At 46.5% G+C, this 23,014-nt stretch overlaps 1 protein-coding gene and 1 long non-coding RNA gene across 18 annotated transcripts in view; one reads left to right on the forward strand and one right to left on the reverse strand.

Annotated features, from left to right (window-relative positions):
* The window catches only part of ATXN7L1 (ataxin 7 like 1), a 270,331-nt gene that overhangs the window by 188,353 nt on the left and 58,964 nt on the right, over window positions 1–23,014 (reverse strand). The window contains exon 1 of one of the 17 annotated variants that reach the window (XM_055392591.2): window positions 171–299. The exons of the other annotated variants lie outside the window; for them this stretch is intronic. The gene's annotated coding sequence lies outside the window, so the exon portion shown is untranslated. Of the gene's footprint in view, window positions 1–170; window positions 300–23,014 lie in introns of those variants that run through there. 17 annotated transcript variants of the gene reach the window in all.
* On the forward strand, window positions 12,595–20,757 carry LOC129534702 (uncharacterized). The gene is made up of 2 exons (XR_008681383.1): window positions 12,595–13,215; window positions 20,506–20,757. It is a non-coding gene; the product is annotated as an uncharacterized lncRNA (long non-coding RNA).

Consider the following 23,014-nt stretch of genomic DNA (forward strand, 5'->3'; position numbering starts at 1 on the left):
CCCAACAGAGCCAGGTAAACAAGTTGATCACTTCCTGTGTCAAATGAGCACACAGAGGCTATAAATTGTCATGGGTGGGGTGGGGGATGGGGAATTAGGTTACTGGAGTTTTTTCCAATGTCTATTGACTTAATGCTTACTCATTAAAGATTATTCAGGAGATTACTCACAGATCAGGCTTGTAGCATTAAACCAGGTCTGCTTATAAATTTATCACACTCTTCTCAGTGCCTCTGTTTCGAGCAAGCAGCCCTCCACTTCCCTTACTGAACTTCTGGTACAATTTCCATTCATGGCAGAGTCCATCACATTCACGTTATCAGCTTGGTCTGGCACTCAGCCTGCTTCCCAATAGCACTGAGGTTCTCCCAGGCCTCTGTCCACTCTCACAGCCTTCCTCCCCCTGAAATCTGCTTCCTACACCCCCAGGTGGCAGAGGAGGGAGGGATGGAACGGAACTCAGTTGTGACGTAAGGAGACACAAAGTTTGGGACAACAGAATGTTTCCTACAAAAGTAAAGTACTAACTGACTTCCCAGTGTAGTTGGTAAAGTGCTTCTGAAGTCAACACTGAAAAAGAAACTGGCAGCATGGGAGCAGCGTTTTATTCCAGATAAACAGCCTTCTAGAGAGAACACTTTTGACAAGCAAAGTCATGTGTTTATAAACTTTAGTTTATATCCAATATTCACTTTTGAAAATGGTTACAGTTAAGGAAAAGGCAGGGTGACATCTCCAATTCTCTATTTACACAGGACTTGTTTCTAAGATGGGAAGACAGCTGGTTTTGTGGATTCAGGATCAAGCTAGATGCTGCGTGCCTTTGAATTTGCCCCTGGATACCTTCCAAGGCTCGAGACTTTGACATTATGAAGCAACAACTGGTGAGAGCTCAAATGATGAAAACCTTAAGAGAGACTAAATAAGGCTTGATTCCTCCCTTTTGCAAGCAGGAATTCCAGGTGAAGCACCAGATGTACAGAGAAACTGCAAGAAGCAGACACTACTTTGAAGGCAGTCGGACAGCCTATTGGCAATCAGTGATATCTACGCTCAGCATAGAGAATCCTGCGGTGAGAAAAAGGAAGACAGCAAAACAGACAACCTTAAATTCTAGTTTCTTGGAAAAAATAACAAAGCTCCTGAAAATGGCCTTAGATTTCAGGGTTGTGAAACTACCTCAGTCGCTATAGGAATTACAAAAATGTCAAGATGACATACGCTATAATGCTATAGCTATTAACATAATTTTATATAATTTAAACATTATGCTTTTCATTTTAACTTACTCTAAAAGGTACTGTAATGAAAAAAATTGGGGTTGTATTTATGTTAATTTAAACATTCCAAGCTCTTTCCAGGAAGGTAGATGTGAGCTCTACCTAAAAAGTAAGTCTTAGCTGGGCGTGGTGGCTCACGCCTGTAATCCCAGCACTTTGGGAGGCCAAGGCGGGCAGATCATGAGGTCAAGAAATTGAGACCATCTTGGCCAACACAGTGAAATCCCATCCCTACTAAAAATACAACCATTAGGTGGGCGTGGTCGTGCGCACCTGTAGTCCCAGCTACTTGGGAGGCTGAGGCAGGAGAACAGCTTGAACCGTAAGGCGGAGCTTGCAGTGAACAGAGATCGCGCCACTGCAATCCAGCCTGGCAACACAGCAAGACTCTGTCTCAAAAATAAATAAATAAATAAATAAATAAATTAAGTCTCTGCTCACTGGGAGGTAACTGGACCCACAGATCTCGGTAGGACCTATGGATGTGACAAACCTGTGACAATGGCCAGAGGACCAGGTGCCATTGATCTTCCTTGGAAAACTATCAAAAAGCTGTGCTGGTGGCTGACAGTGGTTTTGATCTGTGGGCTTCCGCTTACATGAACTCAGACAAGCCAAATTCCTGAGAAGAACAGCAACTGTAGTTCAAGGGTATGTGATTCACTCCAAGCAGATTCAAATTTGGACATAGAATGGCTGGTCCTAAGAGTCTTCCTTTCCCCTAATAATCTTTATGCACTTATTATACTGTATTTATTAATTTTTCTTTTTGCTATCAGAGTTTTCAGTTGCATTTTAATCACTTAACGGTGCATGGAAAGCTTAAGGCAATATACAAAGATGTTTCTCCTTTGCTCTGACAGAATGATTTTATTTGTTCCCCAATTCTAAAATCTCCTTAAATTCATAGAACAAAACAAGTTGGTGTCTGAAAATGACCTCAGACTCGACATCTCCTACTTCCCCAGCAGAATGTTGAGCTCCCCTCTAGGAAAATGTGATCACTTTCTGTTTCTCAGATCTCTGGAAACCAAGGGCTCCACTGTGAGAGATTCAAAATCACTGAAATCTGCAAAGGGAAAATGAAGGAAGAGAACTAGAGAAGCAAGCAGCAGCGGTGAGCTCTCCAGCATCACTCCAGCATCAAGGGGAGTGAGCGTGCGGGTGTGTGCAGGCGGCAGCAGCAAAGCTTTTCTTCTTTTGCAAACCAATGGCTAAAATGACTCCTGGCCTCTTCCTGCCACAGCTAGGCTGGAAGGCATCCCCTCCCTGGCTACAGCCCAGAGCCGGGCCTGGTAGCAGGTCGGTGCTGAGAAACACAAGGGGCAGGTGGAAGCTCCTCATTAGGCTGCATGAACAGGATGTCTGCCCCCGGACCCCAACCCCAACCACCCAACAAAACATGACCACACGAGACAGTATCAGCCTCACTTCCTCAGGAGAGGGACCTTTAAAGACCAGCATTCAAGGTGTATGGAGGCGAAGGGGCTGCACTGGGTCCCCAGGATGCTTCCTTAGGCCTCAGGTCTCGCCCAGAGTTGAGAACAAAAACTATTAGAGACGGGCCTTAAAAATGCAGTGCCTGCTTGCTGGGCACTGGAGTTTGGAAGCCCAAGTTCAAATTTGGCATTTGGCTTATAATCTTCTCTAAGCTTGTGTTTCCACACATGGAATTAGATGACTTATTTGTGAAGAGGCTGGCACACAGAAGGGATATAAAAAATAGAACATGTTATTATCCGTGGCCTTCTTCTCATCTCTCCCACTCACCTGGCCTCTCCTCAGGGAAGCCTCCCTCTCCCCTCCTGGTGCGCCCTCACTCGGCAAAGCCCGGCAGCTTTCCTAAGGCTGTTGTGGAGTGGCTGGTTTATGTCTCTGACTCTCACCAGACGGAAATCTTCCAGAAGACAGGAATTGTGACTTATCGCCCTTCCTATCTCCATAGTCAAACAGTCTGGCACGTGGTAGCTGCTTAATCAATGATAATATGTTAACTAGGCTGAGGTTCCCAAGAAGTTGATTTATTTTCCATACTCATTCATTTTCTCTTCTCTCGAAAGGGGAAGTAGTAAATGATAATAAATTGCCCTAATATCCATGCTGCTATCTAAGATTACGAGGTCATTAATTGTCTCTATTTATTCACTCTTTGAGCTCCTTGGAAGATAAGCACTAAGGGAATCTAAGGCATGATCCAGGTGAGCCGTCAGTGGAGAAGTGGTCTATTCCTGTGCCCACCATGCCAAGTGCATGAAAGCTGCTCCTTCCCCCCACCCCATGGCAAACACAGCTACTCTGCACTCAACAAGGCCCCCTTCAGAGCCAGTGTTTGCGATGGGCTTGGGCGTTTTTTGGATGCTCTCTCTGGTCCCATTTTCTACTTCCTGACTTTGGGCTGTCATTGACATCCAGACTGTGTGTGATCCTGGGCCCGGAAGATCTAGACTTCTCCCTCCCCTTCCTGTCCCACCTCTGCACTGTCTGACACTGGGCCAGCATGCAGGGGGCTAACTGAGGGCGCATGTTGGCAATCTGAGCCCAACCTGGCAGAGATCTCACTGATTGGCTAGACTGTGATGACCTTGGTAGACAAGAGAATAACTGTGCAAAGGGCTCCCCTTGGCCTATGCCTGCCTTAGGCTCATGCATATCTTCATCTTCCCCACCCTATCATTCACAGCTCCATTCACAGTAGGAGCTAAGTAGAAGTCTTACTTGAAGATCTCCTTGTAGGCAACTGAATTCAGCCTTCTCTCTGACATTTAAGTAGACTTTGGAATCAAAAAATAGCTACCCTGAAGTATACTGAAGAACTTGATGTCTGCCATATTGCTTCTTGAGATTCACATGCTGAGAGGCTTTTCTTCTATTTGGATGAAAAACAGATAGGAATCCCAGGCAAAGAAATGGGGTGGATGATCAGTTGTCTGTGGGAGCTAAAACCCTGTATTAAGGCCTCTCATAGCTCTGCTAAGACTAGAACAATGATGAGAAACGCAGTTCTCACTAGGTCTTCTGTTACTGTTTAGAGATTTTAATTTAGAAATGGACCAAATAGCCTCAGGAGGGGCCAGGCAGCAGCATCCATCTACCACAGACAGAGATGCACCACCTGTCCCAACACAGCATTCTGAGAGATTTCTTGGATAACACGTTGCAGGACTGCACTGGAAGAGAGTCCATAAAGAAGCCCTCCTGTGGTGCCTTGCATGTGCAGGAATGTGACATTTGTAAAGGCACAAGGAGAGGCCTTTGCCAGTGGGACTGCATCGCAGCAGGCCTCAGCTATCAAGCTATTACTACAAATGTCATCCAGAACTTGTGATGGAGACCACATGAAAATGCCCACTCCAGAAAATTCCCCCATCGTGTTGCACACACCAACCCCTGCTCAGTGGTAGGGGGGTTATATCAGTGTTCTGCTTGAAGATTCAGAGATGAAGAAGAGACACACTGCTCAGAATCCCTGAGACTAGAGTTCAGGAATGACAGGCAATCCCACGGCTGATGGTCTTAATGGGTCCTACTGGCGATGGTGGGCTCCTATTCAGAGGGTCTCGGGCGAGAGACCTCTGATCCTGTGGCACTTGTTAGTGTTTCCAAGAGGAAAGCAGAAGTTGGTTCTGGCTGTGACTGATCTCTAACTGGCAAAGCAATTGTGACATTTTTTTTCTCCCTATGGAACGCCTTTAGTCAAGGCTATTGGATCCCCACAAGCCCCTCAAGATTACGATAATCGCCCAAACGATGCTGCCAGAGCTCAGAGGTAAATGTGCTCACTTTGAGGTCAGTGTCCACTTGGGAGAGCCAGAAAACAGTGGAAAGGAACTGTGTAATGTCCCTGGGAATCGGTGTTCAAAGCACTCCAGCCACTGGGACAGCCAGACTACAGGAAGCTGCTGACAGATATCCCAAGGCATTCTCCCAGGAATGGGTGCTTACAAAGGGAGCCAGAACCACTCCAGCTGGACTGGCTACCAACTGCACCAACGCTGCCGAGGGACAGAAATAAACTTTTGCTGTAAGGGAACAGAAAGAAGCACTGGGGCATCTCAGCACATCCGGGCCCCTCAAGCCAGTCGTATGTGCCTGGAAGACCACTTTGAAGGTGCTGGGGCCTAAAGCACAAGGGCACAGGAATTAAAACTCCCCCATAGAAGAGCTACAAAAAGTTGTTTTAAGGTAATGGAAAATAAGATCGATCAGCTAGAGGAGAAAAATCACAATGTCCTTAATCACAAGTCAAGCATGAAACTAGTTATGGGCCAAAGAAAAAAGGGACACTGTTGGTAAGATTCATGAAGCCCTGTGATTGGGCCCCAATCCCTGGGTTCCCAGCTTCAGTTTCCACCAAATCCTCTTTCACTGCTGCCCATCCTCGACTCTTCCCTCCATACTTGCCAAAATCCTATGTATCCTTCAAGGTCCAGCTTGGTGTAGCCTCCTTCAGGGAGCCTTCTTCAATTCCCGCAGAAACAACAAACACTTTCTCTGTATTTGCACGCTCCTCTGCATCTTAGTGCTGCACTTAGCCCACTCTGTCTGGTGTTTAAAGATAGTGGTGGATACGGCTGTCTTTCCCATTTGTACACTGTTTTATATACAGACTCAGACATTTATCAGTCAAAAGTGAAGACTGCCAGAAACGTACTCAAATGCTTAAAAAAGCACCAGTGAATCAAAGCTGCCTTAGACTAAAGAACCACACAGGAAACTTAGCTGGGCAGCTGTGGGGTAGTGGAATGAGCAACAAATTCCTGCTCTGCCTCCAGTTGGCTGTGCAACACAGGGCAAGCCACAGAACATCTCTGGATCTCCCTTCCCTCTTCCAGAAAACAGTGTCTTACCTCCCCTGTAAGGTTGCTGCTAGGATTAAATGAGATAACTTATGCTAGTGATAGCATCTTATAGGTATTCAATTAAATGCTCAAGAAATTTAGCTGAATTTTAGCCTGAATTCGCTAAGTAAAAAGCCAAAGACCCTCAAAGGAACACTATTTTACAGAGGCAGCCCAGTGTTATGCTTAGAATGCAGGTTCTGGAGTCAGATCGCCTGAACTTGAATTCTAGCACCACCTCCTTGGGAAATTTCTCTGGGCCTCAGTTTCCTCATCTGCAAAATGGGGTGGTAATAATAGGGTAGTTGTCAGAATAAGATGGGATAACACATGTCTGATGTCTGATACTTGGGACGCTGTCAATACATATCATTTAGAATCAGATTTTGCATGGTGGGATTTAAAAAACCAGAGCAAAACAGTTAGTATAAAGTTTCACTGGAGCAAAACAGTTAGTATGAAGAATAAAATCACTGTTAAAAGTCACCAGACCTTGAACTTCCAGGCTTCTAAACCACAGGGTGAGCAAACAGTAGATGAGGGCTTCTCAAAGTGTGAATATGACCTGTAACTTTCTTGCCAAACACAGATGACTAGACCCCATCTCAGATCTAGGAAATCAGATTCTCTGGGGTATAGAGTCGAGCAGAATGCTTTTTAAGCAAGCTCCTCAAGGGATCTGATAGCTCCTAAACTTAGCCAATCATTGTCCTATCATGATCACTACTAAAGTGGAGACACCCGCTGATATATTCCAGTATTAATGTGGTAATATGGAACTTCTTGCTAGTTAAAAGATTCTGTTAGCTAAGGGGAAAGAGTGTTCTGTACATGTAGGGATACTGAGGGTACACCTGGCACATGGTTCATTTTGCCCCTCTGAATCACCTCTACTTGTGAGCTCTTTGGATATATGCGTTGGAGGCCCATGAGCTCAGTGGTGTGCTGGAGCCGAATGGAACTGCTCATGACAGCCAATTGTGCACGTCTTTTCCCAACTTCATATTTACAGACTTCACATTGGTAGTTTGAAATTGGCACAGTGGGAGTAGTTACACCTTGAAAATTGGCAAACACTACAAATCAAGGCTTTTACATTTCTTCAGAGAGCCAGTGTATTGGCACACCACTGGTTCTCATCCATAATAAAATTCTGTGCAGGAACCCAAACTCGACGGAATGTGGCCCACGGCATTAAATTTAGGTCCGGGGAAGGTTTGGGGTCACTTAAAGCCTGGTGTCTGAAAACCTTCCTAAGATGCTAATGATGTTCTAGTATTTTCATCTGCATAGCTTGGCTCAAGAGAAAACTTCCCCTGTGCTCTGTGGTCATCCTCTAAACCCCAGCCTTGGGCCAACCATCTAGCAAACTGCAGTCTTGATACCCAAGTGGAACGAGTCAAGGCATAGACGCTTCAGGGCCAATCCTTCATCACCATTAGAAAAGCAACCTGTTCTCCCGAGGGCTGCCCAGTGGCCTCCATACCTCAGTAAACCGATCTATAACACATGGACGGGGCAGAGGTTCGACAATCAATCTCTCATCTCTGGGTTCAGAGGTAAGGTAGTCTAGCTAAGCATCAGTCCCCAGTCCCCAGCCTGCTGTTCAGACACCCCCAGCTGCCTTTTAAAAGGTCACCCATAAGGAGCTGTAAGCCCTGCAGTTGGCCCTGTTTCAGCAGATACCACTGGAGAAACACAGACCTTTCCTTTAAATTCCTCCACTCAGCAGTCAGGTGAGTCAGGGAAAATTCAATCCAATTTCCCAGCAAATCCTACTATGCTCTGGAAGGACACGGTTTGAAAAATCTATTTTTGTGCTTTTATTTACTTAAGGTCTGCATGCCTGAGGAAGTTTTTTCATAGTGCCATCAAACTGCTTCTTGCTTACCAGGAAAAACAAAGATCCCACCTTTCTGTAACACCACCAGCCCAGCCACAGAGTCCAGAGGAACTGCAGCTCCAGGCCCTTGATTCCCAGCAGCAGAAGGCTCACTCCAGCACCCTGCACAGCAGCCTGGCTCTAGCGTGGGGCTTTCCCCTTCCTGGGCTGCCCAGGGCTCACACAGTTTTGTTTTTCCTGGTTTAAATGAAGTTTCTGATTCAGAGGCATGACCTGTCTCTATGGGGTTTGTGTCTGTGATTCTAGCAGCTTCGTAGTGTAAACTGCTGGGGTCAGGGCTGGGTATCTCTGGATGGTCCCATCTTTCTAGAAGGGTCAAATGCCCACATGAGAAAACAAAACCCCTTCAATCTATTCAGGACTTGGAGTTGTCTGTATTGGTAAACTTAGACTTTATCCCACATCTACTTTCTACCCCTGTGTCAAATCCGTCAGCCAGCCAACTTCAACTTAGACTCTTAACAGGACTCAATGCAACACACGGGCTTCACTCTCCACCTGCCCAGCAGTGGTGGGTTGTAGAGTGGCCCCTACATTGCCATGGGAGGCCAGGGAGGGCAGTGGGCCGAGGCAGAGGGCATCCATGCATCCACACCACAGGGCTCTGAAAGAAATGGCCAAGGGCCCTTCTTCTCTGCCCTAGCTCTTTCTCAGCTCCCCTGGGAGCGTGGCCTGCTGGGACCCCATGAGTCAGTGCTCCCCTGCTGGCCCCACCCTGATGTCCAGGATCCTATCTAGTGGAGGGATGGCTCCAGCCCTGGCTGCTGTGAGAAGGTGGCAGGACTTGAGCAGTATTCTCGGTGCTCTGGGCCTTTATCACTAACTTTTCAAGGCATGAGACCTCTCTGGGGCCCTAGAACACCTTCCACCTTTACTGCTGAGATAAGGCAGTGGGACAGGTTAATGGGTCCATACCTAACTGTGCATTGGAATCTTTCAGGAGCTCTTAGGGGACAGATGACTGGGTTCCAGCCAGCCTGACTGAACTGGAAATTCTGGATATGCTTCCACTGCAAGAATCTGCATTTTGGAACAAAGTTTTCCAGGTAACTTTGATGTAGCTGTTCAACCCGGCACTGGCCTAGACTTCCCCAACGGTAACCTCCCATAGGAACAGTCTATGATTTTATCTATTTCCACCCAGTTATGAACTGGAACAGGGAAGGCTCAGGGGTGAAAATCATGTGCTTGATTTGCCTCTCCAGTGATCAGAGATGGGACTATAATACTGTCCCCTCTCTGAGGCGGCTAAGTGGTCCAGGAAGGAACCCTCCACAGGTAAGGGACTGAGAGCTGTGTTCAATAGGGTTTGTGTCCCTGTCCCCTCCCTGACTCTCAGTGGGCAGGACTTCTACCAGCCTTAGCCAGAGGGAGAGAAATGGGCATCCCTTAGCCAGGATGCCTCCACCTGGCCAAGTTCCAGAGGCTAGAATGGGGTGCCCAGCTTCCTTTCTTGTCTTTGAGCAGAGTCTTCCTGGATGCCCTGTCAGGTACCTCAGGGTGTCTTCCCAGAAAAGCCCTTCAAGACAGGTGATAGCCACGCTGAGACCAAATCAAACCAGGAAAGCAAACCCTAAACTCTGATATGAATAGAGGGGAAGGGTCTAGCCGTCTTGCTTCCAAAAAGGCCTGATGAAGAAGGGACTCCTGAGCCTGGCTGTCCCAGACATGTGCGTGTATGGGTGAAGAGCCAGCATAACCCACCCTGCCCCAAGGTAAGGTTCAGAACATGGGCTGTGTTCACAAGAAGGAAGCTCTTGTTGGAGATGAGTGGAAACATCTTAGGGAAAATTAGCCTCTCATTCCAACTAACAAGGAAGGGGAAGCATTTCAGGGTAGCCCTAGAAATAAATTTACATGCTCGCCTGACAGTTCTACAAACACTTAATCTATGTGTTGGGTGCTGGCCTGGGGCTAGTCTATGATAGACCCTTAAGGAGAAGATTTATTGATAAAATAATATTATTGAAGAAACATCAATCACAGCAGCCGGCATTTATTGAGTATTTACTCCATGTTAGGTACTGTGCTAAGTGCTGTTCATTGATTGTTTCATTGAATCCTCACAGCAGACCTGCAGGGGTGACATTATCTCCATTTTATAGATAAGGAAATAGAAGCTCAAAGAGGTTAAGCTATTGGCTCCCAGTCTCACCGTTTGGGAATGCTGGAGCCAAAATCTGAACTCAAGTCTGCTGGATCTTAACTCTTAGGACATTGTACCTTTTTAAAGAGGAGGGCAGTTGGGAGAAAGGGAGACAGGCAGGCAGGGAAGTAACAAGAACTCTGAGGTCAGTTATGAATAAACACCCGTGGCGTAGCATTTACCAAATGTCCAAGAACCAATAAAGAACAGAAGCTCCTGTCTACAATGAGGATCAGCTAGGATGACAACATACACACTTAAAACAATGAATGAGCCGGACAGTAGAGTGAGCTGATGTAGTGAAGGGCTAACCTGAGCCAGACAGTTAGAGAATGGGATGGCATAAAGTGACATGATTAAACAGGCAGAAAGGGCAAAGTGTGCTAGAGGAGGGAGCCATGAGCTCCGGCTAAGGTGCCAAGGGCTTTCTCTATAACGGGCCTTCCTGGGGGCAGGCGAGAACTTGCCAGGGGCCTTAGTGCTGTGGGGTGGGAAGGAGAACGCCAGCTGCTCCAGGACTTGGTAAGTTGGATATGCAGGAAGTTCAGGGGACTGGCAGCTAGTGGCACTTGTGCCAGTGGGGAACCTGGGGTGACTCAGTGTGGGAAACAGGAGGTTGTTGGTCTCACCCACTGCCCTCATCTACTCACTCATTTATCCAACACTTCTTTATTATGATTGATTATATGCCAGACACTGGGGTACAGAGAAATGAATGCGATGATTTACACCCTCAAGGAGCTCACAGATCATGAAAAGAGACAGGGTGAGACTCACAAGCCCACAGTACACTTGGCAAGTGATAAATAGGACGTGTGCGTGGCTCATGCTGCGGCAGAGAGCAGGGAGAGCTTCACCAGGATGACCCCAGAGTCGGTTCCTAAAAGATGAGCACAAGCTTCCAGGCAGTCGCAGGGGGGTGGGTAGCCCAGGTCGTGGGAACAACAAGAGCAAATGCAGTGTGGTGAGATGTGCTGGCCTGGTGAGGGTGCCACAGGTGGGTGAGTATAGCAGGGAATGAAGATGCTGGGGGGAAGGGCAGGAGATAAGACCAGAGAGGTGCGAGGCAGAGTTTTACCATGTGCTCATGAGTATGAGAGAGAGAATGCAGAGAGCAGTGATCGGGTATTTGTTTTGGAAGCAATGCTGAGCTTGCTGGAACAAGGCTGGAGGTGAGAGGGCTGCTGCAGGGTCTGGGGCTGCAGGGACAGAGAGGACGCAGGACCCAAGAGACATTTATTTGGAACTGACCACTGTGGGAAATGACTTAGAGCTTTCTGGCTTGGCCTACCAGGAAGAGGGGAAGACAGATGGGAATGCAGGTTACATGGTGCTAGAGACTGAACTGCGTCCCCCTGGATTCATGTACTGAGACCCTAGCACCCAGTGAGGTGGTATAAGGAGATGGGACCTTTGGGGAATGATGAGGTTTACATGGGGACCTAAAAGTGGAGCTCCATGATGGGATTAGTGCCCTTGTAAGGAAAGGAAGAGACACCAGGGCCCTCTCTGCCCAGTGAGCACCTGTCCACTCACCATGCGGGCACCCTGATTGTGGGTGTCAACCTCCAAAATTGTGAGAAATAAACCTCAGTTGTTTAAGCCACCCAGGCTATGGTACTTTCTTATAGCAGCCCGAGCAGACTGAGGACATATGGGGAGGAGAGCTTTGTTTTGCAGCCTACTAAGTGTGAGAAACTGATCTGCAGTCCAAGAGGCAAGCTGGGGCCAGAGAGACAGAGTGGGGACATCATGAGCAGGCGGGGGCCAAGCTGGGGTTGTGCACAGTCTCCCTGTGAAACAGTGTTGTCTGACAACAGGGTTAAGGCTAGAATTTGGGGAACACCAATAAATAACAAGAAGATGAGAGGAGGGAAGGGGCCAGTGAAGGAAGCTGAGAGGAACGCTCACAGAGGGAGGAGGTGAGTCATGAGGAAGTGCCCAGGAGGACCCAGCAACAGAGTCAAAGGCACAGAGAAGCCACGTGGGAAGCACTGCAGTGTTCAACACCTCTGACAAGGAGTGAAAGCTCTGGGGAAAAAATAGGGTGTGGAAGTCAACTGGCAGTTGCTGTGGGGGGATGTACAACCAAGAAAGGGTGACTTACTTGTTTCAATTTTAAACAACAAATATGTGAACAGGGCTTTAGTCTGCAAGAAGCCAGCAGAGCCTTCTTTTCCCTTTTGCCATCTTCACCTGGCCTCCTGGGCCAGGGCATGCTGCCATCCAGTTGTCCAGCCAAGCTTCCTGTGCATGGATGACCACCTGTTGCCCCAGGATTTGGCACTGTCCAACTTCCCAGCATAGCTGCCTTTCTGCTGCCCCACCACAATGCCAGCTACATTGGGTGCTGACCACATGCCACACACCCTGCTCCACAAACATCAGTTAGTGTCCTGAAGAACCTCATGAGGGAAACTTGACCAGACCCAGCTTAGAGGTGAAGAACCCAGGCTTTAGAGAAGTCAAGTCACCTGCCTGATGTCATACTGCTGGTAAACGCTGTGCAGAATTTGAACACTGTGTGTCAAACTCCACTGCGTTTCCCTGCCTCAAAAGAGCCTTTCATTTCTTCCTTGAAAGAGCTGCCCCACACTGACACAAACCCATGCAGGGCGAGAACAGGACACACCTTCTGACGCGGCACTCCTGGGTAGGCTGTTGCAGGAATGGCCCCCCAGTTGTTTACACCTTCCTATCTTCACACCCTTGGGTTCCCCCTTTTCACATTGATTCTGGGCTCAGTCACATGACTTACTTTGGCCAACAGACCATTAGCAACTGTGACAGACACTTATAAAATACTTATGCACTGGGTTTGTGTGCCCTCTCTTGTTCTCCTTGGAACCCTCATGTGGAAAGCCCGGGCTGGGCTGCAGTAGCATGGACAGACCCACATGGAGCACAGGTGAGCTGTTCCTGCCTAGACCTCTCCAGACCGAGCAGCCTCCCAACCACCAGACAGGCGAGGGAGGGCCTCTTTGACCATCCAGCTTGGGCTGTGCTATCTACACCAGAACAAACACCCAGAAGACCCACAGAATCATAGTAAGTAATGTTTACTGTCTTAAGCCATCAAGTTTTGGGGTGGTTTGTTGCACAGCAAAAGCTAGCTAACTGATACAAGTCCTTAAAGAAGGCCTGAGCTAGCATCTCCTTCCAGCTCTGAAGCACTGGAGGATAATTCTTGGATCTCTAGTGTCCACAGACTCTTTCTGCAATGTCAGAACCACCCAAGAATACAGCACTGTCCTTGGCCTGGAGGGTCACTCTGCTCCTAGAAAGCAGGAAAAGGAAGAGGCCTTTATATACCTTCTCCCCAGGACACACAGGGCCTGCAGGCAGCCCTGGTGGGTGCCAGGTTACTTAGAGACAAGGTGACAGTGGCATGCTTTTGCCATTTGTCCCCAGCCGAGTGTTTTTCCACTGATGTGAAGGAAAAAGATAATTTCTCTAGTGAGCCCTACTGCAAAGACTCTGAGGCAGCATTTCATCAAAGGGTGCTGGGAAGCACTGGGGAGACAGCAAAACCCAAAAACCTCCAGCTCCACTCAGCAAGGAGCTTGCTGCTTCTGTTTCCAGAGAGGCGGAAAAATGAATGAGCACTCAGGAAAGCCAACCTGATCAGTGGCACTTTGATAAGATGACAAAATTGCTCCCTCCTCCAGTCCAAATCCACTCTCTGTGGTGAACTATTATGGGAAGGAAGCATCAACTAATTAGAAGCATCTCTGGGACATGAGAAAAATCAGCACCTAAAATGCCTAAGCAGAGAGAATTCCTTGTTAAGAAGAGAGAAAACAAAACAAAAAACTGCTAGGATGTCACTTTGCCCAAGCATATTTATAAAGGGAGGAGGAGATAAGAATTAATTGGGACAGGAGCTTCTACCCAAGTGACATAAAAGACACAATTATTTTTGCTGCTTTTACAGATCAAGTGCCCCTTCCAGGTGGGGATAGAACCCTGGCACCACCCACCATTTTGAAAAATGACTTTTAGTCTTCGGTAGTTCTAATTAAGCTTGAAATTAAGATGGTTCTTTTGTTTACTCCCCCTGTTGGGGAAGCTCTAGCCACCTATCAAAAACACTAATGTCTGGATTATTTATTTCTCATTGTCCAACCTATGGGGCATAGAAGAGTTTTATGAAGCCAACATGTGAGGCGTTTCTCCCAAAGAATCGTGGATGCACCTCCCCATATTCCAGAGCCCTTTTATATTATGGTCCTTTGATAATCTGGATTTTGACAGACAGAACTAATGCCTGACTTGGAGCAGGACAAAGAGCCTTGGAAGTCAGAGGCTTCATTCTTGTCACCCTCTTTCCTTTATAAGCTGCGAGCACTTGGGTAAGTCCCTTAACCTTGAGGAAATTCAATAAAACAAAGGGTTAGTGACTAATATATTACATCCTTTTTAAAAAACAAGTTTTGGTTTAAAAAGCCCCATATAACATGAGATCTACTGTCTTAACACATCTGTGAGTGTATAGTACAGTGTTGTTAACCATAAGCACACTGTTGTAAAGCAGATCTCTAGAACTGACTCAGCTTGCACTACTGAAACTCCACACCCACTGAGCAGCAACCCCACTTCCTCCTTCCTCCGGCCCCTGGCACTCAACCATTCTATGTTCTGCTTCTACGAGTCAACTACCTTAGATACCTCATATCAGTGGAATCAGGCAGTATTGGTCCTTTATGACTGGCTTATTTCATTTAGCATAGTGTCCTCAAGGTTCAAATATATATCCTTACAATGATACTGACATGATACTCACTGTTTCCATGGTAAGTGGTTACATATATTAACGTATTTAGCCCTCACAGAAACCCTTCAAGGTAAGGTGGCATGATTATCTCCTTTTGATAGATGAGGAAACTGAGGCACAGGGAGGTGAAGTGAGGTGCCTATGCTTACCTGCTGTGTAAGTGGCTCCAGACTCCTTTTTTTTTTTCCAAGACAGGGTCTCACTCTGTTGCCCAGGCTAGAGCATAGTTATGCTATCATAGCTCACTGTAGCTTTGACCTCCTGGGCTCAAGTGATCCTCCGAACTCAGCCTCCCAAGTAGCTGGGACGAAAGGCACATGCCACCACATCCACCTAATTTTTTAAATTTTTTGTAGAGACGAGGTCTCACTCTGTTGCCCAGGCTGGCCTCAAATTCCTGGACTCAAATGATCCTCCAGCCTTGGCCTCCCAAAGTGTTGAGATTACAGGTGTGAGCCACCACACCCAGCCCAGACTCCATTCTCTTGAACATAACACCATGTTCTTTCTGTACAGTTTAAAATTTCTATTTTAGCAAGTAGGTTCACAGAGATACTGAAGTCACTGAGGAAGATGGCAAAAGATGGGGCAGGGAGGATAAACGAGAGATCAACCCTTGCATAGTTGGAGAGATCTACCCTTGCATAGTTCAGAGTGGTCTTTCACAGCAGGAAGAGGATGGCCTTGGAGCCAGGGAGACCTGGGCCCAGTCCTGGCTCTCCCTTGCTCTAGGCACTTGGGAAACACCAGTCACCAAAACTGACAAGACCCTTGCCTTGTAGACATCACATGCTAGCAGGTGAGACAAACAACAAACAATAAATATTCCCAATAATGTCTGCTATAGAAAGGGTAAAGTGTTATTAAAAAAAAAAAAAAACACTGGTGCTGGGAAGGCTGGCTGGAATTGTAAAAAGGGTGCCACTGAGAAGGTGATATCCGAGCAGACTAGAAGAAGGTGAGAAGGTAGATTGTGAGGCTGGAGCACATCTAGGGGATGGTGTTCCGCACAGAGGGAAGAGCTAGTGCAAAGGTCCAGAGAAGGGGAGAGCCTAGGACGTATGAGGGAGAGCAAAGAAGCCAGCCTGTGTGCAGGAGCCAACGTGAGCCAGCGTAGAGGCACTGAAGCCGGGGATGGCATGGGGGCGGCGGAAAGGCTGTGCCAGTGACTCTGAGTGGTGTGGGAAGCTATGCAGGCTTTTGAGCAGAGGAGTGACATGAACTGATACTTGGCTTTTATAGTAATTTAGGTGATGGTGGCTCAGATCAGGGCAGCAGAAGTGGAGGTGGGAGAAGCAGTTGGTTTTGAACCTAACCTGTTTCCTAGTGGACTAGATGTGGATGGGAGAAAAAGATGGGAGTCAAGGATGACACCAAGAGTTCTGTCCAAGGCAACTGGAAGAATGAAGTGGCCATCAGCTAACCTAGAAAGGCTGCAGATGAAGAAAGTTACGGGGTCCCTGAAAAGACATGGTGAAGTCCTATCCCCAATACTTGTGAATGTGGTCTTATTTGGAAACAGGGTCTCTGCAGAAGTGATCAAGTTAAGATGAGGTCATTAGGGTGGGCCTTAACCCAATATGACTGGCGTCCTTATACGACGAGGAGAAGAGACACAGACAGGCCTGGAGATGATGTGAAGGTGGACAGGGAGAACGCCACGTGATAAAGGAGGCAGAGCCGGGAGTGACACAGCTATAAGACATGGAAAGCCAAGGACGGCCAGCCACACCGGAAGCATGCAACAGATTCTGCCCTGGAAGCTTCAGAGAGAGCGCAGCCCTGCCAGCACCTTGACTTTGGACTTTTGGTCTCCAGAACTGAGAGAGAATGAATTTCTGTTATTTTAAGCCATCTAGTTTGTGGTACTTTGTTGCGGCAGCCCTAGCAAACTATTACAGGGGGTAAGCTAACAATTCAGTTTTCCACATGTTAAATGCTGGAGATGTCAAGCAGGTGGTGGGATGTCTGAGTCCCAAGTTCAGGAGAAAAGCCCAGGCTGCTGACAGGAGTCTGGGACATGTCTGCAAATAGAATGCATTTATAGCCATGGGGCTGGATGAGGGCAGCAAGGAATAAAAGTATACATGGGAAGGGAAGCGGGCCAAGGATTGAGCCTGGGGCACTCCAAAGCTGAGACTGGGAGAAGCAGAAACTAGCAAAGGACTCTGAGTTGGAGCAGCCCAGGAGGTAGAAGAAAAACCAAGAGTGCCAAGTCCTGGGGCCTGCATTTCTTCCCTGGCCCCACGGCTCCTGGTGAGCCAAGGCCTCCCTGCTGACCTACCTGCAGCCACCTCTCCTCTTCCCCTCACAGGCTAAGTCCCAGAGAGCCCACTGAACAGACCACTCTCAACTGCCCCCATACCTTGTCTTCAGACAAACTGTCTCCTCTGCCAGCTTCCCCTTTCCCTTCTGTTTTCTGGGTCTCAGCCTAAGAGCTCCCCTGCCTTGTGAATGCTTTGGACCACCCCAGGCACAGGGAGGCACCCTGCTCCTTTCTCAAGCCCCCCTGGATGCTACCCTTGCCTCAACCTTAGTGCTCATCTCCTATCCCGGGGTTGATGGGGATGTCTGTCTCTGCACACAACCAGCTCCCTGGCACAGAGCAGGCCTGCAATAAGCATTTGTTGAAACTGATGAATCCAAACATGGATGGCTGAAATGGGCCTCTTCTGGCAGCTACCGTATTATCACTAAGTTTGGAGTCAACGAAAACATATGAACTTTAAAAGCAAGGTTTCTTAAGTTATATCTTTCCTACCTGTTCAGTTGATTTCCAAGTCTCAAGAATAGTAGTTTACATATATTCCTGTTAAACTTTTAGTTCTTGAGAGATCTAACTCAGACTAGCAAGATATTCGGGTCTTGATTCTATCAGTTTCTAAACTAGTTTTCAGGCTTAGCTTTCTGTTCTCCACAAACTTTACTGAGCATATCATCAATGTCTTTACTCGAGTCCTTAATATGAAACAAAGCAGGACAGGGGCAGGAAAGAAGCCTGTAACATTTCCCTGCAGTTGTCCCTCTGGCTCAGTTACGGCCCACTCACTGTACAGATATTTACTAAGCACCCACTGTGGCATTGTTCTAGGTGTCAGGAATTCATCAGTGATAAACAAGATTCATCAGTGATAGCTGGGCACGGTGGCTCACGCCTGTAATCCCAGCACTCTGGGAGGCTGAGGCGGGTGGGTCACTTGAGCCCAGAAGTTCAAGACCAGGCTGGACAACATGATGAAACCCTGTCTCTAGAAAAAACACAAAAATTTATCTGGGCATGGTGGCACACACCTGTGGTCCTAGCTACTTGGGAGGCTGAGGTGGGAGGAATATCTAAGCCTGGGAGGTCAAGGCTGCAGTTGGCTGTGATTGCGCCCCTGTACTCCAGCCTAGGTGATAGAGTGAGACCCTGTCTCAAAAACAAGACAAAACCAAACCAAACCAAACCAAACAACCCCACCACCAAAACAAAGATCCTTGCTCTGACTTCTCCACAGATACCGCCTTTCAACTGTTATGAATTTACCTACTTGTATGACTTCATGTGGATTCCATCTTTTCCACATACATTTGATGACAGACTTTTGCCAAATGCTTTGTTAAAACCAGAGACACTGTATCTATAATATTTCCTGGCCTCCCAGCCCAGGAAAAAAGGAGATGGGATTTCTCTGGTGTACACAGTTCTTAGTAAACCCAGGTTGGCTCCTGGTGTTCACTACCTTCTTTTCTAGTATTCACAATCTACAATTTTTTTTTTTTTTTTTTTTTTGAGACGGAGTTTTGCTCTTGTTGCCCAGGCTGGAGTGCAATGGCACAATCTCAGTTCAATGCAACCTCTGCCTCCCAGGTTCAAGCGATTCTCCTGCCTCAGCCTCCCTAGTAGCTGGGATTATAGGCATGTGCCACCATGCCCAGCTAATTTTGTATTTTTAGTAGAGATGGGGTTTCTCCATGTTGGTCAGGCTAGTCTCGAACTCCCGACCTCAGGTGATCCACCCGCCTCGGCCTCTCAAAGTGCTGGGATTACAGGCATGAGCCACTGTGCTCGGCCCACAATCTATAATTTTAATAATGCACACTAGACTCTTCCTTTATCTGTAAATTCTGAAATTAAGTTTTTTTTCCTTTTCTGGAAACCAGAAAATCATTTGGCCATTTTCTGTTTTCTGGGAACTCTCCTTTTCTCTCTGACTCTGCTAAGCTTACCAAAAGCAATTCTATCTCTCTCTCTCTTTTTTTCCCCCAGTATCCTAGGATGTCATTATCTGAACCTGAATTCCGAACTTGAGATAGCTGGGTGTTTTCTGATAATTTCTCCATGTATCCTGGATTCCAATTTCCTCCCACCAGTATGAATCCCACCCTTCCAAGTCTCAAATCTTTCTTTTTAATGCCCTTCTAGCCTCAATCCTTTCTTCCTCTCTTCCTCCATTTCACCTTACACAAAAGCTGTCCTTCCAGAGGAGACGTCGTCCTCAGGAAATCAGTCTAATAAAACCAGCTTCGCAGCAGTCCCCATTCTCTGTAGGGTCCCACATCTATCAGGTGCTCAGACCCTGCCCTTCAGGATGTATCCTCTCTACCTGGGGACCATCCAGTGTTTTCTCTTACTCGGCCTCCAATTGTGATCGCAATGCCAGCAGCTGTGCTGATGGCCCCCTGAAACTGACTTGGCAATTCACTATCCTCACCCCAGTGAGCTTCTAAAAACTCAATAAACTTGATCTTTGCCCCGCCTCCTGCCACTTGAAGCTTTGGTGGCAATGATGATGGTGATGATGATGATGAAGATGTTGAAGAAGGGGATGGGGAGAAGGGAGAGAAACTATCAATTCAGTGTTTCCAGCAGGGTTTTTTTTTTTTTCCAGGTTCTATGTCTGAGGAATATGAAAGCTAGGATGCCCATATACATTAGCATAAGTATTGGATTATATTTACATATTTTAGGTTATTCATAGGTACTTTATGATTACTTGACTTTCAGGCAGTTGCTTTTTTAGTTTTTTTCTTCTACTTCTTAATTCCTTCCTCATTACACAGGCTTGTTGACTCCAATGCTTAGAAATCCTTTAAAATACATGTGAGGAAGAATCATGTACGAGAAAGGAAGGAAGAAGAGTCAGAAAGGGGATTGACAGAGTTGCAAAATACTTGCAGAATTTAAAAGATAACATTTTAAGTTGTCTCTCACTCCTCATGGCTAAACATTCAGAAAAGATACAGAAAATCTCATGTACAAATAAATTCTTTAAATAAGAAGAGAATGTTCTGAATGGCTTCCTCCTGGGGCTTTGTATTTATTACTTGGTTTCACAGAAATTGCCAGTCTAGAACAATCAGTTCATAGGACTGTTACAAAAGATCATTTACTAGAAACATATAAGAAATGGAACTGCTGCTAAGACAGGATGGGGGGCAGTGGATGGGACTGGTCCTTTCTGGGAAGGGGGGCCCACAATGCTCTCCTATTCCTCTATCCCCATGTCAGTTTTGCCTCTTCAGGGAAAAGATGTGAAATCACTCTTACATGTATATAAAGGTGTTCATTTCCTCTCTCTCAGACGTTCTGAAAACTGCTTACTTGTGCCTGAAGAACCAGGTATTATGGAGCGAAGAGGGGGAGAAGTACCAGGTGCAAGACCATCTGAGAGTCAGAAATCATTGAAATCTCACATTTGCATTTTGTGCTTGGCTCTAGGAAAAGGTATGTACACTGCAGGCTGACTTTCTACCTTATTATTAAGAGTTGTGTGATTTTGAAACCCCTAACGGTTCTACATTGAGATCACTTAGCTTTTTTAAAAAATGATAAAGAGGATATCTCATAAACTTCCAGAGAGAAAAACAGGTTGCATCAAGGACTCAGAATGGCACTGGGCTTTTCATTAGTAACACTGGAAGCTGGAAGGCAGTGAAGTGTTAGCTTCAAAAGTTGGAGGGGAAATTATTTTCAGCTGAAAACTCTATACCCAACTAACCATTATTCAGACTGAGGGAAGGACAAAGGCACTTTCAGACCCATATGGCGTCAAAAACTTTGCCTCCCAGGCACTCTTTCTCAGGAAGCTGTCAGAGGATGTACTCTCCCCTAAAATGGACAAACTAAAAAGTAGGAAGAAATAGGTCCAAGGGATCTAAGCCTCAGAGGCACAGCGAAAGGAAATCCCTGCATGATGCTCGGCAGCTTGCCTAGGGAATCACAAGTCTAGGCTGGAGCAGGAGGTGGAGGATTCGGGAGCTGGGGACCGAGAGTTCACAGGACGCTTGTGAGCGTTTGGCAGATGCCACTGGTAGGCATTTAGGAGAATGTGCAACGGGCATCTCATAGACAAAGCGGTCTTTTAAAGGCAATCATTAAAAGAAAAACAAAAGTTATGTAAGAAAGGAAACCTAATCCCAGTACAGTGGTTGGCTCCCTAGTGAATAATATTTAAATCACCATCATACTGTAAACACTGACCATGAATTTTGCCTACCTGTATAGCTGTACTGGGAGGATGGGGAGGAGAAGTGAGGGTGAGTGGTACAAGAGGGCCAAATTCTTCTAATGGGAAGTCAGTAGGCAGTGTTTAAAACCAATAAATCAGGAACGCAGTCTAAGCATCTAATTTAGAGGGGTTAATACCAGAAAAAATAACAAAAAGATTTTAAAGAGGTTGTTCTGGGGAGAGGGTCTGGGGGCTGGGGAGAGTCTGAGAAGGGCACTAGCTGAATTTTAAACTGGTTTTAGAAAACTCTGAGAGAAAACAATTTAACGAGGAATGCACTGCCTTGAAACTGAAATTTTTATAGACACTAGCTTTTAATAGGCGAAATGGGGTGACAAAGCAACTTAAAATGAGAGGTTAGGGTGGAGGAGGAGAAAGAGGAAGTATTACAAAATTCTTAGTGTGAAATGGTTCAGATTCAGAACCTATAAATGTGATTTTCGTGCTGCTGAAAACTTCCAAGCACAGCACTCTTGCAATGCTCCCTTCCCCACAGCCCTCAGGGAAGGGGCCCAGCAGCCAAGAAGTTTCCCAGCATCGCTGCCACCTTCACCATACCTGTTCCTGGCCCAAAAGGAGGCCCCAGTGGGAAATGTGTGTGCTGTCTCACCACCAGCTGGGAGCTGGAATGCTTTGGAAGGTTCGTTCCTATGCAGGACAAGCCAAGAACTCTAAGGAGTTCTAAGCTAAGTTCTCTAAGCCAAGAACCCTGCAGAGTGCGGGGAGCACGGTGAGATGCAGCTGATGACAGCTGTCATAAACACTGACCACTGAATTCAGAAAACAGGGGGGAACAGGCATGGGTCACTTATCAGTAATTTACCCCAGCAGGTGGGGTTCATGGTGAAAGTCAGTCAAGGAAGGGAAGCTCAGCAAAGAGGATACAAAGAATATTTTATTTAACGGAGAGCTTCTCCTCCTCTTAAGGGCCGTAGACATAAAAAAGCAACATTTTCCCATCGGACCAGGAAAGTGTTAAATTATACTGGTGTTTACTCTCTCATTTCCAAGGCCTTGGAGCGGGATGGGATATTTATTTTTATTATCTCTCTGATGTGTTTAGAGACCCTAATGAGGGCAGAAAGTAAACAAACATTTGATTGAAAACAGAGATGTCAATATGCACCCTCTACCTATTGTTGATACAGGAGAAAGCAATTTCAATAAGATTGAAACAATTAGACTTGAAGATTGCTGTATGCAAACCACATGAAAATGGAAGCCTACTGCTCAGTGTGTAGAAAAAAATAAACCACTGTCTGTTGGTGGTTTTTTCTTCTGATTATATTAAAGTAAATGCTTGCATGTTATATTTACTGAAGTTGAAAACTGTACTGAGGTTATGTAAGAGAATATTCCTATTCTTAGGACACATACACTGAAGTAATTGGTAAAATACCACGAAGAATGTAACTTGCCCTCAAATGGTTCAGAAAAATATTATGTGTGACTATTGGAAATATATCTGGATCGGTCTGTCTCTCTCCCATTCCCTACCCCCAAGAAACAGAAGGACAAAGCAAATGGAGCAAAATGTTAACAACAGTTGGGCCAGGGGCAATGGCTCACACCTATAATCCCA

This window comes from Gorilla gorilla, chromosome 6, assembly GCF_029281585.2.
Source record: "Gorilla gorilla gorilla isolate KB3781 chromosome 6, NHGRI_mGorGor1-v2.1_pri, whole genome shotgun sequence".
Taxonomy (NCBI): Eukaryota; Metazoa; Chordata; class Mammalia; order Primates; family Hominidae; genus Gorilla; species Gorilla gorilla.